Below are 17,071 nucleotides of genomic sequence, written 5' to 3' on the forward strand. Positions count from 1 at the left end.
CCCTTTGTCGTCGGCGGGCGCACGGTCGCCACGGCGGAGCGAGGGCCTCCTTGGCGACCCCACGGCCTTGCCCGACCACAGCCGGATCTGGCGGCCGGCCGGCCGCCCACGCGCCGACCCACAGTGGCTGCCTGAGTGGGCTCCTAGGCTCGCGACGGCCCCGCCGCGCGGCTCGGCACGGCGCCCCGACGCGTGCAGGCAGGTGGGTCCCGTGTCCCCTTGTCGTCGTGGGAAGTGGCCTCGCCCAGCGCCCGGTGGAGTAGGGCTGTGGCCAGCTGGGTGCTGGAAGCTGCGTGCCCCGCGTTGCCCGCCGGTGGCGAGGGCGGAGGCTTTGGCTGGCCGCGGCGGGGAGCGAAGGGCCGGAGGGCCGCAAGGCCGCGGGGGCGCCGCCCTGGGGCGGTCGGGCGGGTGGATCCCGGCCACTGCGTAGCGCTGGCGCGCTTGGGGCGCCGCGTGGCTGTTGGGGGCGCCGGCGGCGGCGCAGAGCCTCCGGCTGACGGGGCGTCGGGGCAGGGATGCGGAGGCGGCGGCGAGAGCATGCTGGGGCGAGCCCGGGGCCGGCGTCTGGCGGCCGCCCGGGCTGTGGAGCGTTGGTGGTATAGTGGTGAGCATAGCTGCCTTCCAAGCAGTTGACCCGGGTTCGATTCCCGGCCAACGCAGCGGGCCGACCTTTTGCTGAGTTCCAGCGCCCTCCGGGCAGGGGCGTTCGGGGGACAGAGAGGTGGGAGCAGGGAGCCAGCCCGCTGGCCCGCGGCTTTTGGCGTGTGTGCGAGAAGCCGGCGGCGCGCGCAGTGTTTTGAGGGTGCTGAAAGCAAGACGGCACGCCGGGGCAGGCGGCTGGACTTGCAAAGGCCGGGTGTAGGCAGCAAGGTGGCACGGGCGGGTGGCATGGAGGCGCGGGGTTCACCAGGAGCAGGCGAGGGCTGAACCCCGACGCTCCCTGGTGGTCTAGTGGTTAGGATTCGGCGCTCTCACCGCCGCGGCCCGGGTTCGATTCCCGGTCAGGGAAGCCTTTCTTCTTCCTCTCCGCCTGCCACGTGCCCATGTCCTCGCCGGACACCCTGCCACCCTTTTATTAGCCTACGCTTGCTCAGCGCTGCGCCAGAGGCCCCCGGGACCCTGCCCGTCCAGCCCAAGCACGATTCAGGCCACCTCCGCCGTCCCGCGGGGCAGAGGTTTTGGCCGCAGTGGCAACCTCGCGCCGCTTCCACCTCGACGCGCCTGAGGCCTCCCATCCACCCCCCGCCTCCCTCCCTCCTGAGGGCCTGCGGCTGCTGCCCCTGGTGGTGGCGGTGATGCTCCTGGGCTCGTGCCGGTGCTCCTGCTGTCGGTGGCGGTGAGGAGGTGGGCTTGGAAAGGGCGGGCGGCGGGAGGGCTGGGGGTAGGGCTGGGGGCTGTGGTGGTCGCCAGCTGGGGGCCAGCAGCGGCAGGGGCGGTGGCCACAGCCAAAGGCGAGCGAGGGGGATCTGCCTCTGGCAGTGGGGGCCGTGGCCACGGACCGCCTGCCTTGCCGTGTCCCTCACGCCAGCCACCTCTCTGGGCGGCTTGGCCAGTGCGTGCCAGGTCCCGGGCTGGCTGTGACTCCCGTATGCCGCTGGCGACTCCAAGAGGGTTCTGGTCTCGAGTGGGCTCTGGGAGGCGGACCGCGGCGCCCGGGAGGCATCGGTAGCAGTTCAGTCACTCAGAGGCAGTGATGCCTGCCAGGGAGGACAACCCGACCATCATGCTGTTTCCCTTGCCTGACCACAGCTCTCAATCCTCCCGGACTGAGGCAAGATTTACACAGGCCTCTCTCCCTGACTCGTAACCAAAGGCGGGCACCCGGGTGCACACACACACACAGAGCGCCCTGTTCCGCGCACCCCTCCCCTAGTGATGACATCGAATAGTTTCCCATTCTCTCCAAACTGTCTATCCAGCATCCGCTCCATCCCTCTGCCCACCCTGTCATCGTCTTCCCCGAGGAACTCTCCGCGAGGGCGATCCTCCACCACAGTCTCCTGTTGGCCCCGTCTCGGGCTCGCCTATCCCAAAGGGTTGCACGTCTGTTCAAGGACTGTGTCCTTCGGAGGGGAAGTGGACGGCAGACGAAGGGCACCAAGGTGCGGCGAGGGCGGCACACTCGGGTGCGATGGCACAAAGGCGAGTCCCCTGTGGGCAAGGAGCCCCTGTGGCCTGACGTGTGCTTGCCATCGCCAAAGGAGGTATCCTCGAGGCCCCTGCCGGGGCCGTGGGCGTCAGAGTGCGAGGGGAGAGTATGGGCCAAAGGTGCTTGGGGCCATGGCTGGTGGGCGCCCCACGTGGATCAGGAACCCAGGCAGAACGATCGCGAGCAATGGGGGCGGCAGCGAGCTGGGAGCTGGGAGGCAGGCCCCGGGGTGCTTGGTCGGGGCGTCTGTGTGGATGGCCGGCGGGAAGGGGCGGCGTGGGGCTCGCGGGGACCTGGCCGAAAGATCGGCAGGCCACTGGAGCAGGGCCTCTACAGAAGCATGGACGCGGTGGCGACGCCGTGCCAGGCACATGTGAGAGGCTGGGACGGATCTGCAGTAGGTAGGGGTGGGCGTGGGGGTAGGGCTGGGACTGCGGAGCCAGAAGGAGGCCCGCAGTGGTGAATGCCAGGGCAAGGCTGGCCAGCGCAAGACGTGTGAGGGATAGCCCGAGCCCCAGGGGGCTGGTGGCGTGGAGGTGGGGCCGAGCCTGGAGTCTGGCGGGAAAGGCAGAGGGCAGGCCATGACAGTGAGGGGGCTGTGGCGTGAGGAAGATGGCGGGAGAGCGATGACACTGCTGGGGGCTCAGGGTGGGATTGGGGGGGTGTTGGGAGTAGGGTGGCTGTGATTTCATGAGTGCCAAGGAGAGCTCCCATGTGACCGAGCACAGTCATCCCTCCAGGGTACACACCCGCAGAGGGCAAACCTCGGGGAGGTCTGAGGGTCCGGACACCGCCACGGACACGGCAGCACCGTCTGCCATGGCGCGGACACGGAGCAAACCCCAGCGCCCATCCACACACGGCAGGCCCAAGTAGGGGTTGCATGGATGCAGCATGGAGCCATCACTCAGTCATAAGAAAAACGTCAAGTATTGCCATTTGTCACAAGCAATGATGCAGCTTACACTCGGCGGAGAATGTCCGACCGCGTTGGACAGAGGCATGTGGAGCATGGAAAATAATACAAAACGAAGCTATTTGCCGGGAGAAACCGACTCACGCAGAAACCCACCTTAGGGTAACGCAAGTGCAAAGGCAGCGGTGGAGGGATGACTGCGGAGCTGCAACGCACAGATACGCAGGACCCTGTGTAAAGGGAGAAGCGCCAAGGTTATCCAGTTCAACACAGGGAATAAGCGTCAGTGCCCTGGAGTAACCTCAAGGGGAAAAGAATCTGAAGACATATATGACATCCGAGATCCGCACACGCGAAACAGGATCACTCCGGGGTCCACCGGAAACCAGCACAGTTTTGGGAATCCACTGTACTTGCGCAACAACGCTGACTACGACGTCGGAGTAAGCTTTCAAAAGAAAACTAACTCAGCAGGCAGCGAAGTCAGCGGGAAACAGGCGAGCTATGCCAACCCCACCCTGGGTACATATCCACGAAAGACGCAACTCTTCATTCGGAAAGACACACGCAACCCCCACGGTCACAGCAGCACCGTTTGCCATAGCCGAGACGTGGAGAAAACGCTAGTGCCCATCCCCAAAGGCTCAGCCACCAAGATGCAGTATCAGAGAAAGGGAGAGAATGGGATGTCACCGAGCCGTCCACAAGAGGCAGAAAGTTTCACTGGCAGCAACGGCGGCTGGAGCTGCAGAATATTACCCTTGGTGAGGGAAGTCAAACAGACAAGGTCACGGATGGGTGGACTCTAAAGTGTTGTACAAATTAATCCCTGGGCCAACCAGCCACAGACTCTCAGACACAGGAAAGCCGCTTGGGGCTTCCCAAGGGCGCAGTCAGGGACGGAGGGATGAATGAGGAGCCGGGCTCAACGGATCAACCGGACCAGTACTGCGTAGGAAGGGGAGGAGGAACAAGGACACGCGGGATAGCGCAGGGAATGAGGTCCCATATCCTGTCATCACCCGTAATGGAAACCGAGCTGAAAACATAAGCCCCCCCCCACAGACAGGACTGAACCCCAACGCTGTACAGCGGAAACGGACACCAGGGTGTAGATCAACTACACTTCCAGAACGAGTGCTACTCCGTCGAAGTCAGTCAGTCGAGGATCAGTCCAGCAATAGGAAAGAGAAGAGCTTACATTATGATCCAGGAAAGCCACCCCTGGGCACGCATCGGGAAAAGACGACAAACACCCCTAATGGGGAGAGATGCAGGCATCCCCCAGGGTCACCGCAGCCCTCTGTGCCGGAGCCGAGACCCGCGGGAAGCGCCCAAGTGCCCGTCGGCACGTGGCCGGCACAAGAACGTGAGGGATATCTGTACCGTGGATTATGACGCAGCCCTCAAGAAGGAGCCGCCATCGCCATGGGCCTCGAGGTCAGACGGACCCACAGAAGGGTCCGCTCAGTGAAGTGAGTCGCTTGGATAGGGAGAAAGCTCTGTGGACTCTAACGACGAATACAGACGAATCTATGCGCAAAGGGGAAAGCGACCTTGAGACGTCGAAAACGTACATAGGGCTACCCAAGGGGAAAGGCAGGGAGGGACGAAGTTGGAGGCGGATCAAGAGATAGGAAAGACTGTGCCTGCAGGACATGAGCAACAGAGCTTTCCTCTGGAGCAGGAGAAGCGTATTTGGATCTCGCCTTCACCTACACTGGGAGACCACCTGGCAAAGAACAGGGGACTGAAGCACTTTGCCGGGCACCTGAGACTCACCCAGGAATGTGAATCCGTTCTACCTGTGTTCGAAGAAGCAGAAGAAGGAGCAGGCCGTGGCTTGAAGTGGGGGGTGGGGGGAGGCAGGCCAGTGGGACAGATGCAAAGGCAGGTTCCTTGACAAGAGTGGGATTTGGAACGGCTCAGGGAGGAACGGGGCGTGGTGGGGGGGGTGTGTGGAGATGGGGGAGGCGCGGAGCTGGGGGGTGGGATGGGTGCATGTGGGGGCGTAGGGGGACGGTGAGGCTGCAGGCTGAGGTGGGGTGCTCTTGGGGCAGGGCTGATGCTGAGGTGAGGCGCGCAAGAGGGTTTCAGGGGGAAGGGGTGGTGTTTGAGGTGGTGAGGGCATTGCTGTTGGAAACCTATTTCTGCCAGGGCCGGCAGCTGGTGGACTTCTTTGGAACTCGTTCTGCAAGACATGGTCCAGGGGCCCTCCAGGCCAAAGGGAGGTATGCTTGCCAGATGTGGCAGCTCCCTTGCTCCTGGCTGTGCAAACGTAGTGTGATTGATTTCTCTCGGAGTGTGGGGAGAGTGAGGCAGGGAACTGGGAGACGGACGTTGTGGAAGATGAAAGTGTGGTGCGGGCGGCTGCCAGCGGTGGGGTATTCCTGCCAGTGCTATCCCCGAGCCCTCGGTTGAGGACGGGTCCGGTTGAGGACGGGAGCCAACACAAGAAAGGTGCCTGGACGCACGGGCGGCTGAGCCCGCAGGGTCTGGGGCCACGAAGGCTTGGCAGCAGGGCCTTTTGTGGGTGAGGTGGGGAGGGGTCCTGGGCGTCTGCGTGGGAGAGGCAGCGGGCGGCAGGTAACAAGCCAGCGTTTGCAGGAGCGCTGCCTCGAGCGCGTTTCAGCGCGCAGACCTAGTTCGGCTCTGGGGCCGCACCGTGGGACCAAAAGGGGACGCTGTGGCTGCATGGGCCGGGAATCGAACCCGGGCCTCCCGCGTGGCAGGCGAGAATTCTACCACTGAACCACCCATGCACCGGTGGCCAGCGCCGCCCGTCGCTGCCCCTGAGGCGCTGGCCGCCACCCGCCCGCTGCTGCTCACTGCTCGCCCGTGGGCATCTCTCTGCTCCGTTGGAGCAGGAGACGACGGGCGGGCGACCTGAAAGCCAGGATCCGGGCACGTGCAGGACCCCGGAGCGCGGCGCTCTCGGAGGGAGCCCGGAGCGGCGGGACGCGGGCCCACGCGGCCCCTCCCGCGCCTTCTGCGCCGACCACGGCCGCCGCGACCCTGTCGGTGTCGCGCGCGGGGGCCGGGAGCCGGCGCCGGGATCCCTGTCAGGTGCAGGCGCTGCGTGTTCGCTGCGGCCGCCCGCCGACCTTCCTCTCAGCGACCGCCGGGTCCCGACCCGAAGTCCCCCTGGCGGGCTGGCTTTCCGGCCGGGCCGGGGTGGGGCGTGCGATAGCGGGCGCGGGCCGGGACGCCGGGCTCGGGCTGTGCGGGAAGCGCGAGCGCGGGAGGGCGACGCCTCCGAGCGCCTCCGCCACCGGCCCCACCCCCACCCCCACCCCAGAACGGCGCTCAGGCCCAAGGACCCAAAGGCGTGTGAGCCTGGCTCCTGCGCTCTGGCCGACCGCGCTCCCGGGGTCCGGCTCTGACGGGCTGGTGGTGGTGAGCAGGGGCCCTTTGGCAGAGCGGCTCCTGGCTCGGGGACTGCCGGCTGAGAGGCAGGGAGCGCGCCAGGGCGGGCTTGGCTCCGGCCGGGGCAGCGGCTTCCCACGGGAACGTGCCCGGTGGCGCCGAGGACAGGGGCGCGGGCAGGGCGCCGGTGGGTGGGCTGGACGGGCAGGCAGGGCTTCCGCTCCCTCCCCAGCGGAGCACCCTTCCCGGGACGGACTCGTGCCAGGAAGGCCGGTGTGCGCTGGCCAGCAGGAAGGCTGGATGGCACGCGTCCCGGGCGGGCGGCAGGCAGGCAGGTGCGGCCCGGCCAAGAACGCAAGGCGGAGAAGGGTCGAGGGCACGCGGCACCCCGCCGGCGGGCAAGGCGGGGGCTCGGCCGCCTCGCTGTGGCTGGGGAGCGCAGGCGGGCCGGCGGGGCGGGCGCGGAGGACGGGGTGCCGGCCTGGCGGGAGAGCTGGCGGGGGCGGCCGTGGAAGCAAGGCTGCGAGGGCGAGTAGGCCGTTCCCCGTGCAGAAGTCGGAGCGCCGGCGAAGGGAGGAGGGCTTGCCACCCGCCGCGGGGCTGCGTGGTTCGGCGCGGCCGTGGGCGGGGCGCGGCGGGGCCGTGGGAGCGGAAGTGGAAGGGTGGGCGAGTGTGGGCGAGGGTGGGCAAGGGGGAGGCAGGGAGGCAGGAAAAGCAGCAGCTGCAGCTGCAGCCAGCTGGCGAGCAAAGATGCGCTGAGAAGGACTGAAGGTTCCTGGTGTGGGGGTGCCGGTGGCGGCGGGAGGGCGTGTGTGGAGAAAGGCAGTGGCGCGGGGGGGACGGGTGCGTTTGTCCGGCGGGCCAAAAGGCTGGCTTGTCAGGAGTGGGATTCGAACCCACGCCTCCAGGGGAGACTGCGACCTGAACGCAGCGCCTTAGACCGCTCGGCCATCCTGACGGCGGGCCTGGCTGGGCGCGTGGCCGCTGGCCTGGCTGGGACCCGACGCGGCGCGAGCACCGGCGCCCTCGGCGGGCCGCGCGGGGCGCCACGCCAGGCAGGCAGGCAGGCAGGCGGCCGTCCGGAGTGGGGGTCGACGGAGCCGGCGCGCGGCGGCCGGCCGAGGCGCCGGGCTCCGCCGCCGCTCGCGCCGCGGACCCAGCCGGGCCCTCGGCGGGCCGGCCCCTCCCCACCCGCGCCTCTCCCGGCCCGACGCCGGCCGGCGCGCGCCCACCGTGTCCTCGCAGCCCCGCTTGCCTTCTCGCGCCCCCTTCTCCCGGCGGAACGCCCGCGTTGGAGGCAAGAGGCGGCGCGCGCTGGGGAGGCTCCAGTGCCCCGGGGGTCCGGGTCCCCGTCGTGGTGGCGGGCTGCCGCTGTGACCGAGGCGGTTGGTTTGGTGCGCGGTTGGGCCGGGACCCGTGGTGGCCGGGGGCCCGTGCTGGGCAAGGGGAGGCGTCGGCAGGCAGCCCGAGAGCCCGAGAGCGGCCGGGCGGCAGGACGGTCGCCGCCGTCCTCGTTAGTATAGTGGTGAGTATCCCCGCCTGTCACGCGGGAGACCGGGGTTCGATTCCCCGACGGGGAGGCAACACACCCTTTTTGGTGGCCGCGGTCGCTCTCTGTCCTGCCGCCAGGCCCCCAAGGGCCCTTCGTCCCCTCCCGCCGTCTTCGGGCGAGGCGCCAGGGCCGCCAACGGCGGTGCCCGGCCTAGCTCCCGGCGACCCCCTCCGCGCGTGCAGCGCTCCAGCCTGAGCCCTTTGTCGTCGGCGGGCGCACGGTCGCCACGGCGGAGCGAGGGCCTCCTTGGCGACCCCACGGCCTTGCCCGACCACAGCCGGATCTGGCGGCCGGCCGGCCGCCCACGCGCCGACCCACAGTGGCTGCCTGAGTGGGCTCCTAGGCTCGCGACGGCCCCGCCGCGCGGCTCGGCACGGCGCCCCGACGCGTGCAGGCAGGTGGGTCCCGTGTCCCCTTGTCGTCGTGGGAAGTGGCCTCGCCCAGCGCCCGGTGGAGTAGGGCTGTGGCCAGCTGGGTGCTGGAAGCTGCGTGCCCCGCGTTGCCCGCCGGGGGCGAGGGCGGAGGCTTTGGCTGGCCGCGGCGGGGAGCGAAGGGCCGGAGGGCCGCAAGGCCGCGGGGGCGCCGCCCTGGGGCGGTCGGGCGGGTGGATCCCGGCCACTGCGTAGCGCTGGCGCGCTTGGGGCGCCGCGTGGCTGTTGGGGGCGCCGGCGGCGGCGCAGAGCCTCCGGCTGACGGGGCGTCGGGGCAGGGATGCGGAGGCGGCGGCGAGAGCATGCTGGGGCGAGCCCGGGGCCGGCGTCTGGCGGCCGCCCGGGCTGTGGAGCGTTGGTGGTATAGTGGTGAGCATAGCTGCCTTCCAAGCAGTTGACCCGGGTTCGATTCCCGGCCAACGCAGCGGGCCGACCTTTTGCTGAGTTCCAGCGCCCTCCGGGCAGGGGCGTTCGGGGGACAGAGAGGTGGGAGCAGGGAGCCAGCCCGCTGGCCCGCGGCTTTTGGCGTGTGTGCGAGAAGCCGGCGGCGCGCGCAGTGTTTTGAGGGTGCTGAAAGCAAGACGGCACGCCGGGGCAGGCGGCTGGACTTGCAAAGGCCGGGTGTAGGCAGCAAGGTGGCACGGGCGGGTGGCATGGAGGCGCGGGGTTCACCAGGAGCAGGCGAGGGCTGAACCCCGACGCTCCCTGGTGGTCTAGTGGTTAGGATTCGGCGCTCTCACCGCCGCGGCCCGGGTTCGATTCCCGGTCAGGGAAGCCTTTCTTCTTCCTCTCCGCCTGCCACGTGCCCATGTCCTCGCCGGACACCCTGCCACCCTTTTATTAGCCTACGCTTGCTCAGCGCTGCGCCAGAGGCCCCCGGGACCCTGCCCGTCCAGCCCAAGCACGATTCAGGCCACCTCCGCCGTCCCGCGGGGCAGAGGTTTTGGCCGCCGTGGCAACCTCGCGCCGCTTCCACCTCGACGCGCCTGAGGCCTCCCATCCACCCCCCGCCTCCCTCCCTCCTGAGGGCCTGCGGCTGCTGCCCCTGGTGGTGGCGGTGATGCTCCTGGGCTCGTGCCGGTGCTCCTGCTGTCGGTGGCGGTGAGGAGGTGGGCTTGGAAAGGGCGGGCGGCGGGAGGGCTGGGGGTAGGGCTGGGGGCTGTGGTGGTCGCCAGCTGGGGGCCAGCAGCGGCAGGGGCGGTGGCCACAGCCAAAGGCGAGCGAGGGGGATCTGCCTCTGGGAGTGGGGGCCGTGGCCACGGACCGCCTGCCTTGCCGTGTCCCTCACGCCAGCCACCTCTCTGGGCGGCTTGGCCAGTGCGTGCCAGGTCCCGGGCTGGCTGTGACTCCCGTATGCCGCTGGCGACTCCAAGAGGGTTCTGGTCTCGAGTGGGCTCTGGGAGGCGGACCGCGGCGCCCGGGAGGCATCGGTAGCAGTTCAGTCACTCAGAGGCAGTGATGCCTGCCAGGGAGGACAACCCGACCATCATGCTGTTTCCCTTGCCTGACCACAGCTCTCAATCCTCCCGGACTGAGGCAAGATTTACACAGGCCTCCCTCCCTGACTCGTAACCAAAGGCGGGCACCCGGGTGCACACACACACACACACACACACACACACACAGAGCGCCCTGTTCCGCGCACCCCTCCCCTAGTGATGACATCGAATAGTTTCCCATTCTCTCCAAACTGTCTATCCAGCATCCGCTCCATCCCTCTGCCCACCCTGTCATCGTCTTCCCCGAGGAACTCTCCGCGAGGGCGATCCTCCACCACAGTCTCCTGTTGGCCCCGTCTCGGGCTCGCCTATCCCAAAGGGTTGCACGTCTGTTCAAGGACTGTGTCCTTCGGAGGGGAAGTGGACGGCAGACGAAGGGCACCAAGGTGCGGCGAGGGCGGCACACTCGGGTGCGATGGCACAAAGGCGAGTCCCCTGTGGGCAAGGAGCCCCTGTGGCCTGACGTGTGCTTGCCATCGCCAAAGGAGGTATCCTCGAGGCCCCTGCCGGGGCCGTGGGCGTCAGAGTGCGAGGGGAGAGTATGGGCCAAAGGTGCTTGGGGCCATGGCTGGTGGGCGCCCCACGTGGATCAGGAACCCAGGCAGAACGATCGCGAGCAATGGGGGCGGCAGCGAGCTGGGAGCTGGGAGGCAGGCCCCGGGGTGCTTGGTCGGGGCGTCTGTGTGGATGGCCGGCGGGAAGGGGCGGCGTGGGGCTCGCGGGGACCTGGCCGAAAGATCGGCAGGCCACTGGAGCAGGGCCTCTACAGAAGCATGGACGCGGTGGCGACGCCGTGCCAGGCACACGTGAGAGGCTGGGACGGATCTGCAGTAGGTAGGGGTGGGCGTGGGGGTAGGGCTGGGACTGCGGAGCCAGAAGGAGGCCCGCAGTGGTGAATGCCAGGGCAAGGCTGGCCAGCGCAAGACGTGTGAGGGATAGCCCGAGCCCCAGGGGGCTGGTGGTGTGGAGGTGGGGCCGAGCCTGGAGTCTGGCGGGAAAGGCAGAGGGCAGGCCATGACAGTGAGGGGGCTGTGGCGTGAGGAAGATGGCGGGAGAGCGATGACACTGCTGGGGGCTCAGGGTGGGATTGGGGGGGGGTGTTGGGAGTAGGGTGGCTGTGATTTCATGAGTGCCAAGGAGAGCTCCCATGTGACCGAGCACAGTCATCCCTCCAGGGTACACACCCGCAGAGGGCAAACCTCGGGGAGGTCTGAGGGTCCGGACACCGCCACGGACACGGCAGCACCGTCTGCCATGGCGCGGACACGGAGCAAACCCCAGCGCCCATCCACACATGGCAGGCCCAAGTAGGGGTTGCATGGATGCAGCATGGAGCCATCACTCAGTCATAAGAAAAACGTCAAGTATTGCCATTTGTCACAAGCAATGATGCAGCTTACACTCGGCGGAGAATGTCCGACCGCGTTGGACAGAGGCATGTGGAGCATGGAAAATAATACAAAACGAAGCTATTTGCCGGGAGAAACCGACTCACGCAGAAACCCACCTTAGGGTAACGCAAGTGCAAAGGCAGCGGTGGAGGGATGACTGCGGAGCTGCAACGCACAGATACGCAGGACCCTGTGTAAAGGGAGAAGCGCCAAGGTTATCCAGTTCAACACAGGGAATAAGCGTCAGTGCCCTGGAGTAACCTCAAGGGGAAAAGAATCTGAAGACATATATGACATCCGAGATCCGCACACGCGAAACAGGATCACTCCGGGGTCCACCGGAAACCAGCACAGTTTTGGGAATCCACTGTACTTGCGCAACAACGCTGACTACGACATCGGAGTAAGCTTTCAAAAGAAAACTAACTCAGCAGGCAGCGAAGTCAGCGGGAAACAGGCGAGCTATGCCAACCCCACCCTGGGTACATATCCACGAAAGACGCAACTCTTCATTCGGAAAGACACACGCAACCCCCACGGTCACAGCAGCACCGTTTGCCATAGCCGAGACGTGGAGAAAACGCTAGTGCCCATCCCCAAAGGCTCAGCCACCAAGATGCAGTATCAGAGAAAGGGAGAGAATGGGATGTCACCGAGCCGTCCACAAGAGGCAGAAAGTTTCACTGGCAGCAACGGCGGCTGGAGCTGCAGAATATTACCCTTGGTGAGGGAAGTCAAACAGACAAGGTCACGGATGGGTGGACTCTAAAGTGTTGTACAAATTAATCCCTGGGCCAACCAGCCACAGACTCTCAGACACAGGAAAGCCGCTTGGGGCTTCCCAAGGGCGCAGTCAGGGACGGAGGGATGAATGAGGAGCCGGGCTCAACGGATCAACCGGACCAGTACTGCGTAGGAAGGGGAGGAGGAACAAGGACACGCGGGATAGCGCAGGGAATGAGGTCCCATATCCTGTCATCACCCGTAATGGAAACCGAGCTGAAAACATAAGCCCCCCCCCACAGACAGGACTGAACCCCAACGCTGTACAGCGGAAACGGACACCAGGGTGTAGATCAACTACACTTCCAGAACGAGTGCTACTCCGTCGAAGTCAGTCAGTCGAGGATCAGTCCAGCAATAGGAAAGAGAAGAGCTTACATTATGATCCAGGAAAGCCACCCCTGGGCACGCATCGGGAAAAGACGACAAACACCCCTAATGGGGAGAGATGCAGGCATCCCCCAGGGTCACCGCAGCCCTCTGTGCCGGAGCCGAGACCCGCGGGAAGCGCCCAAGTGCCCGTCGGCACGTGGCCGGCACAAGAACGTGAGGGATATCTGTACCGTGGATTATGACGCAGCCCTCAAGAAGGAGCCGCCATCGCCATGGGCCTCGAGGTCAGACGGACCCACAGAAGGGTCCGCTCAGTGAAGTGAGTCGCTTGGATAGGGAGAAAGCTCTGTGGACTCTAACGACGAATACAGACGAATCTATGCGCAAAGGGGAAAGCGACCTTGAGACGTCGAAAACGTACATAGGGCTACCCAAGGGGAAAGGCAGGGAGGGACGAAGTTGGAGGCGGATCAAGAGATAGGAAAGACTGTGCCTGCAGGACATGAGCAACAGAGCTTTCCTCTGGAGCAGGAGAAGCGTATTTGGATCTCGCCTTCACCTACACTGGGAGACCACCTGGCAAAGAACAGGGGACTGAAGCACTTTGCCGGGCACCTGAGACTCACCCAGGAATGTGAATCCGTTCTACCTGTGTTCGAAGAAGCAGAAGAAGGAGCAGGCCGTGGCTTGAAGTGGGGGGTGGGGGGAGGCAGGCCAGTGGGACAGATGCAAAGGCAGGTTCCTTGACAAGAGTGGGATTTGGAACGGCTCAGGGAGGAACGGGGCGTGGTGGGGGGGGTGTGTGGAGATGGGGGAGGCGGGGAGCTGGGGGTGGGATGGGTGCATGTGGGGGAGTAGGGGGACGGTGAGGCTGCATGCTGAGGTGGGGGTGCCCTTGGGGTAGGGCTGATGCTGAGGTGAGGCGCGCAAGAGGGTTTCAGGGGGAAGGGGTGGTGTTTGAGGTGGTGAGGGCATTGCTGTTGGAAACCTATTTCTGCCAGGGCCGGCAGCTGGTGGACTTCTTTGGAACTCGTTCTGCAAGACATGGTCCAGGGGCCCTCCAGGCCAAAGGGAGGTATGCTTGCCAGATGTGGCAGCTCCCTTGCTCCTGGCTGTGCAAACGTAGTGTGATTGATTTCTCTCGGAGTGTGGGGAGAGTGAGGCAGGGAACTGGGAGACGGACGTTGTGGAAGATGAAAGTGTGGTGCGGGCGGCTGCCAGCGGTGGGGTATTCCTGCCAGTGCTATCCCCGAGCCCTCGGTTGAGGACGGGTCCGGTTGAGGACGGGAGCCAACACAAGAAAGGTGCCTGGACGCACGGGCGGCTGAGCCCGCAGGGTCTGGGGCCACGAAGGCTTGGCAGCAGGGCCTTTTGTGGGTGAGGTGGGGAGGGGTCCTGGGCGTCTGCGTGGGAGAGGCAGCGGGCGGCAGGTAACAAGCCAGCGTTTGCAGGAGCGCTGCCTCGAGCGCGTTTCAGCGCGCAGACCTAGTTCGGCTCTGGGGCCGCACCGTGGGACCAAAAGGGGACGCTGTGGCTGCATGGGCCGGGAATCGAACCCGGGCCTCCCGCGTGGCAGGCGAGAATTCTACCACTGAACCACCCATGCACCGGTGGCCAGCGCCGCCCGTCGCTGCCCCTGAGGCGCTGGCCGCCACCCGCCCGCTGCTGCTCACTGCTCGCCCGTGGGCATCTCTCTGCTCCGTTGGAGCAGGAGACGACGGGCGGGCGACCTGAAAGCCAGGATCCGGGCACGTGCAGGACCCCGGGGCGCGGCGCTCTCGGAGGGAGCCCGGAGCGGCGGGACGCGGGCCCACGCGGCCCCTCCCGCGCCTTCTGCGCCGACCACGGCCGCCGCGACCCTGTCGGTGTCGCGCGCGGGGGCCGGGAGCCGGCGCCGGGATCCCTGTCAGGTGCAGGCGCTGCGTGTTCGCTGCGGCCGCGCGCCGACCTTCCTCTCAGCGACCGCCGGGTCCCGACCCGAAGTCCCCCTGGCGGGCTGGCTTTCCGGCCGGGCCGGGGTGGGGCGTGCGATAGCGGGCGCGGGCCGGGACGCCGGGCTCGGGCTGTGCGGGAAGCGCGAGCGCGGGAGGGCGACGCCTCCGAGCGCCTCCGCCACCGGCCCCACCCCCACCCCCACCCCAGAACGGCGCTCAGGCCCAAGGACCCAAAGGCGTGTGAGCCTGGCTCCTGCGCTCTGGCCGACCGCGCTTCCGGGGTCCGGCTCTGACGGGCTGGTGGTGGTGAGCAGGGGCCCTTTGGCAGAGCGGCTCCTGGCTCGGGGACTGCCGGCTGAGAGGCAGGGAGCGCGCCAGGGCGGGCTTGGCTCCGGCCGGGGCAGCGGCTTCCCACGGGAACGTGCCCGGTGGCGCCGAGGACAGGGGCGCGGGCAGGGCGCCGGTGGGTGGGCTGGACGGGCAGGCAGGGCTTCCGCTCCCTCCCCAGCGGAGCACCCTTCCCGGGACGGACTCGTGCCAGGAAGGCCGGTGTGCGCTGGCCAGCAGGAAGGCTGGATGGCACGCGTCCCGGGCGGGCGGCAGGCAGGCAGGTGCGGCCCGGCCAAGAACGCAAGGCGGAGAAGGGTCGAGGGCACGCGGCACCCCGCCGGCGGGCAAGGCGGGGGCTCGGCCGCCTCGCTGTGGCTGGGGAGCGCAGGCGGGCCGGCGGGGCGGGCGCGGAGGACGGGGTGCCGGCCTGGCGGGAGAGCTGGCGGGGGCGGCCGTGGAAGCAAGGCTGCGAGGGCGAGTAGGCCGTTCCCCGTGCAGAAGTCGGAGCGCCGGCGAAGGGAGGAGGGCTTGCCACCCGCCGCGGGGCTGCGTGGTTCGGCGCGGCCGTGGGCGGGGCGCGGCGGGGCCGTGGGAGCGGAAGTGGAAGGGTGGGCGAGTGTGGGCGAGGGTGGGCAAGGGGGAGGCAGGGAGGCAGGAAAAGCAGCAGCTGCAGCTGCAGCCAGCTGGCGAGCAAAGATGCGCTGAGAAGGACTGAAGGTTCCTGGTGTGGGGGTGCCGGTGGCGGCGGGAGGGCGTGCGTGGAGAAAGGCAGTGGCGCGGGGAGGACGGGTGCGTTTGTCCGGCGGGCCAAAAGGCTGGCTTGTCAGGAGTGGGATTCGAACCCACGCCTCCAGGGGAGACTGCGACCTGAACGCAGCGCCTTAGACCGCTCGGCCATCCTGACGGCGGGCCTGGCTGGGCGCGTGGCCGCTGGCCTGGCTGGGACCCGACGCGGCGCGAGCACCGGCGCCCTCGGCGGGCCGCGCGGGGCGCCACGCCAGGCAGGCAGGCAGGCAGGCGGCCGTCCGGAGTGGGGGTCGACGGAGCCGGCGCGCGGCGGCCGGCCGAGGCGCCGGGCTCCGCCGCCGCTCGCGCCGCGGACCCAGCCGGGCCCTCGGCGGGCCGGCCCCTCCCCACCCGCGCCTCTCCCGGCCCGACGCCGGCCGGCGCGCGCCCACCGTGTCCTCGCAGCCCCGCTTGCCTTCTCGCGCCCCCTTCTCCCGGCGGAACGCCCGCGTTGGAGGCAAGAGGCGGCGCGCGCTGGGGAGGCTCCAGTGCCCCGGGGGTCCGGGTCCCCGTCGTGGTGGCGGGCTGCCGCTGTGACCGAGGCGGTTGGTTTGGTGCGCGGTTGGGCCGGGACCCCGTGGTGGCCGGGGGCCCGTGCTGGGCAAGGGGAGGCGTCGGCAGGCAGCCGAGAGCCCGAGAGCGGCCGGGCGGCAGGACGGTCGCCGCCGTCCTCGTTAGTATAGTGGTGAGTATCCCCGCCTGTCACGCGGGAGACCGGGGTTCGATTCCCCGACGGGGAGGCAACACACCCTTTTTGGTGGCCGCGGTCGCTCTCTGTCCTGCCGCCAGGCCCCCAAGGGCCCTTCGTCCCCTCCCGCCGTCTTCGGGCGAGGCGCCAGGGCCGCCAACGGCGGTGCCCGGCCTAGCTCCCGGCGACCCCCTCCGCGCGTGCAGCGCTCCAGCCTGAGCCCTTTGTCGTCGGCGGGCGCACGGTCGCCACGGCGGAGCGAGGGCCTCCTTGGCGACCCCACGGCCTTGCCCGACCACAGCCGGATCTGGCGGCCGGCCGGCCGCCCACGCGCCGACCCACAGTGGCTGCCTGAGTGGGCTCCTAGGCTCGCGACGGCCCCGCCGCGCGGCTCGGCACGGCGCCCCGACGCGTGCAGGCAGGTGGGTCCCGTGTCCCCTTGTCGTCGTGGGAAGTGGCCTCGCCCAGCGCCCGGTGGAGTAGGGCTGTGGCCAGCTGGGTGCTGGAAGCTGCGTGCCCCGCGTTGCCCGCCGGGGGCGAGGGCGGAGGCTTTGGCTGGCCGCGGCGGGGAGCGAAGGGCCGGAGGGCCGCAAGGCCGCGGGGGCGCCGCCCTGGGGCGGTCGGGCGGGTGGATCCCGGCCACTGCGTAGCGCTGGCGCGCTTGGGGCGCCGCGTGGCTGTTGGGGGCGCCGGCGGCGGCGCAGAGCCTCCGGCTGACGGGGCGTCGGGGCAGGGATGCGGAGGCGGCGGCGAGAGCATGCTGGGGCGAGCCCGGGGCCGGCGTCTGGCGGCCGCCCGGGCTGTGGAGCGTTGGTGGTATAGTGGTGAGCATAGCTGCCTTCCAAGCAGTTGACCCGGGTTCGATTCCCGGCCAACGCAGCGGGCCGACCTTTTGCTGAGTTCCAGCGCCCTC

At 68.1% G+C, this 17,071-nt stretch overlaps 11 non-coding genes across 11 annotated transcripts; 7 read left to right on the forward strand and 4 right to left on the reverse strand.

Annotated features, from left to right (window-relative positions):
* Positions 1-587: 587 nt before the first annotated feature.
* Positions 588-659, forward strand: TRNAG-UCC (transfer RNA glycine (anticodon UCC)). Its single transcript has one exon. It is a non-coding gene; the product is annotated as a tRNA-Gly (tRNA).
* Positions 660-937: 278 nt separating this feature from the next.
* Positions 938-1,009, forward strand: TRNAE-CUC (transfer RNA glutamic acid (anticodon CUC)). Its single transcript has one exon. It is a non-coding gene; the product is annotated as a tRNA-Glu (tRNA).
* Positions 1,010-5,756: 4,747 nt separating this feature from the next.
* Positions 5,757-5,827, reverse strand: TRNAG-GCC (transfer RNA glycine (anticodon GCC)). The gene has a single exon. It is a non-coding gene; the product is annotated as a tRNA-Gly (tRNA).
* Positions 5,828-7,306: 1,479 nt separating this feature from the next.
* On the reverse strand, positions 7,307-7,389 carry TRNAL-CAG (transfer RNA leucine (anticodon CAG)). Its single transcript has one exon. It is a non-coding gene; the product is annotated as a tRNA-Leu (tRNA).
* Positions 7,390-7,939: 550 nt separating this feature from the next.
* TRNAD-GUC (transfer RNA aspartic acid (anticodon GUC)) lies at positions 7,940-8,011 on the forward strand. The gene has a single exon. It is a non-coding gene; the product is annotated as a tRNA-Asp (tRNA).
* A 755-nt stretch (positions 8,012-8,766) lies between these two features.
* TRNAG-UCC (transfer RNA glycine (anticodon UCC)) lies at positions 8,767-8,838 on the forward strand. The gene has a single exon. It is a non-coding gene; the product is annotated as a tRNA-Gly (tRNA).
* Positions 8,839-9,116: 278 nt separating this feature from the next.
* Positions 9,117-9,188, forward strand: TRNAE-CUC (transfer RNA glutamic acid (anticodon CUC)). Its single transcript has one exon. It is a non-coding gene; the product is annotated as a tRNA-Glu (tRNA).
* A 4,767-nt stretch (positions 9,189-13,955) lies between these two features.
* TRNAG-GCC (transfer RNA glycine (anticodon GCC)) lies at positions 13,956-14,026 on the reverse strand. The gene has a single exon. It is a non-coding gene; the product is annotated as a tRNA-Gly (tRNA).
* A 1,479-nt stretch (positions 14,027-15,505) lies between these two features.
* Positions 15,506-15,588, reverse strand: TRNAL-CAG (transfer RNA leucine (anticodon CAG)). The gene has a single exon. It is a non-coding gene; the product is annotated as a tRNA-Leu (tRNA).
* Positions 15,589-16,138: 550 nt separating this feature from the next.
* Positions 16,139-16,210, forward strand: TRNAD-GUC (transfer RNA aspartic acid (anticodon GUC)). Its single transcript has one exon. It is a non-coding gene; the product is annotated as a tRNA-Asp (tRNA).
* Positions 16,211-16,965: 755 nt separating this feature from the next.
* TRNAG-UCC (transfer RNA glycine (anticodon UCC)) lies at positions 16,966-17,037 on the forward strand. The gene has a single exon. It is a non-coding gene; the product is annotated as a tRNA-Gly (tRNA).
* Positions 17,038-17,071: the final 34 nt, after the last annotated feature.

The sequence above is a fragment of the Capricornis sumatraensis genome, chromosome 2, assembly GCF_032405125.1.
Source record: "Capricornis sumatraensis isolate serow.1 chromosome 2, serow.2, whole genome shotgun sequence".
In the NCBI taxonomy this organism is placed as follows: Eukaryota; Metazoa; Chordata; class Mammalia; order Artiodactyla; family Bovidae; genus Capricornis; species Capricornis sumatraensis.